Below are 2,500 nucleotides of genomic sequence, written 5' to 3'. Positions count from 1 at the left end.
CACGATTCACGATTCCATTTTTTTTTTTTGGGGGGGGGGGTGAATTTGGAGAAAGTGAAGACAATACAAAAGACAAATAAATTAAAAACCAACCAAAAATAAAGAGTGCCATTGACTTATTTATTCATTTTATGTGACCATCAACTATTACCCCATGGTCGTCCGCTCCTTGGGTGTATGGGTGAGTGGGGACGAAGTTGTGTTTGCTGGATGACGAACAAGGGTGTAATTCCAGCCGGGACCCAACGCCGGGCGGATCCGTGGGCTGCTGGGTTGGGCGAGGGACTTTATTTTATTTTATTCATTTTATTTTTTATCTGATTTCGTTTTATTTTACCTTATTTTATTCTATTTATCTTATTTTATTTTATCTTATTTTTATTTTCATTTTTTTATTATTTCATTTTATCTTATTTTTATTTTGTTATTTTATTTTATATTATTCTATTTTATTTATTTTATTTATACATATATTTTTTTAATTAGGAGTGAAATGTCACTCCCACGGGCTTTGTTTGATCCCATTTGGTGAGTGTTTATGGAATAGACACACCTTGCAAGATACAAAGTATGATGGTTTAGCTTGTCAGAGGAGCACAGAGGGAGGTACAGTGGAACAGAAAGAAGCTGATAGGAGGAGTGTGGGAGGGGTGGCGAAGTCATAGGGTACACAATGTATCTGGGCCTGGTACGGAGCAAACCCCAGACCCGACGAAAGACTCGCGGTAAAGTTCTCTCCCACGGAATGTCGTCGCAACAAAGTCGTCTTCACTCTGTCACGGAGTGTCGCCTCACTTTATGCATTTTATTCTGGTTAATGTCAGACGATGTTATTACGCTAGGAGAGACTTCTGTTCCTCAAGTGAATTAAATGTTATTCGGATTAAAGACTATCTCGGTTATAGATCTCTCGATTAATCTGTTGACTAGAATCATACTCTTAGGTTTTTAATTCCGGCTCATACCAAACTGTTTTATTCGACACCAAATAAAAGAACTCGATTTTTTGTCTTTATTTTCAAACATTTTTGGACGAGGATATTTCACAAACATTTTATTTTATTTATTTATTGTATCTTATTTTATTTTATTTTATTTTATTTTATTTATTTATTTCTATCATAATGAGGGGTTTATCTTAAATCTAGTAAATCCAGCTATTGTCACCTGGGGGGAAAAAATGCCCACTCGCTTAGAGTTTTGTTTGATATACAATTGTTTGACTAGAATAAGTCTTTGGTTATAACAACTCGCCTTATGAAAATGGATGCTGTCTGTAGATTCTAAGCTTTTTCCTCACTGAAACAAAGCGAAGAAGCGAAGGTGAAGAGCCTAAACCAAGAGGGGCTAAGTAGCTGCGGCCGAAGCCGTCACCTTTGCCCTATGCGTGTGGATTGCTGGCCCATGTCACGGTCACTGCACGGAATCGGATAGGACTGCGGGATTCGAACCCACAACTGAGCGAATCAGAGACCAGCATGCTTCCGATTACGCAACCAGTCCACTTTTTTTTTTTTTAACAATCAAATACTTTACGTTGCTTGATAATTAATTTTCTTCTTTCTTCTTTTTTCAGTGTTTACGTGGAGCTGCCTACGATCGACTCTCCCGGTTAGTGTCCTCCACACTCGAAGTCCATCAGCACCTGTCAGCCAGTCGCTCTGCCTGTCGACTGACAGACACCTTCTGACGCAAGAACACCTGTTCGACTTCTTCGGTAGTCGTCTTGCCCGAAGTCCAACTCGAAGAACATCAGGTAAACGGTTGAGGTTTATCTCGGAAGTTCTTCACGAAGAGAAGCCTCCCGGATCCTCGAGGTATTCTTCTTCGGCACCGGCGAAGTCGTCAGAAACCCAGACGCGATTTGGTGGATTTTTTTTTTTTTTTTTTTTTACGAAGTCTGAGAACGATGGATGATTTTGGTGAGTGTCCTAAGCTCTTAGGAGACTCTGGAATGACTACCAGATACGTCCAGATACCAAACGGGATTAGCTAGACGGCCTCAGAAGCGAAGTACTTCTCCAATGAGGTGCCTTCAGCATTGGTGATGGGTTTCAGTTTAGTTTCGAACCTCCAACGAAGAGATCACCAACCCAAAGCATGCTCGAAGTGTTTATGTGTTCCCTCCCCGACTCTCCAGTGCGATATAAAGAGCAAATAAAGACAAGAAAATAAAGAGTTAAACGCGAGATAAAAAAAAAAGATAGAATATTCTTTCCACGGGCCATCAAACATAACGACTAGTCAATGCTACTCATCATCCGAAGAGTCCATTGAGACTCTCCCTGCCGAAGACATCAGCGACTTCGGTTCTTCGATTACTTCGAAGACGACGACCTCCACTGAAACGACGACCACGGAAACTACAATTCCATGTGCTTTTTTATATTGACTTTCTTTATAGGTAGAATTAAGAACGTGTTATGTAATTAGTGTATCAATATTTCTTAGAGATAATGCAATCTAGCCATGAAGGGGTAGGTTGTGGTTGATGGAGCAT

General features: G+C 40.1%; 1 protein-coding gene across 1 annotated transcript in view; it reads left to right on the top strand.

Moving 5' to 3' along the window:
* The window catches only part of LOC143036083 (heart- and neural crest derivatives-expressed protein 2-like), a 48,171-nt gene that overhangs the window by 45,503 nt on the left and 168 nt on the right, over nucleotides 1-2,500 (top strand). The window contains exon 3 of the mRNA XM_076203340.1: nucleotides 1,577-2,500. This exon is cut by the window's right edge and continues 168 nt beyond it. The gene's annotated coding sequence lies outside the window, so the exon portion shown is untranslated. The remainder of the gene's footprint in view (nucleotides 1-1,576) is intronic.

This window comes from Oratosquilla oratoria, chromosome 20 (genome assembly GCF_046742065.1).
Source record: "Oratosquilla oratoria isolate Oo_2021 chromosome 20, ASM4674206v1, whole genome shotgun sequence".
Taxonomy (NCBI): domain Eukaryota; kingdom Metazoa; phylum Arthropoda; class Malacostraca; order Stomatopoda; family Squillidae; genus Oratosquilla; species Oratosquilla oratoria.
This window is presented reverse-complemented; position numbering and strand designations above follow the sequence as displayed.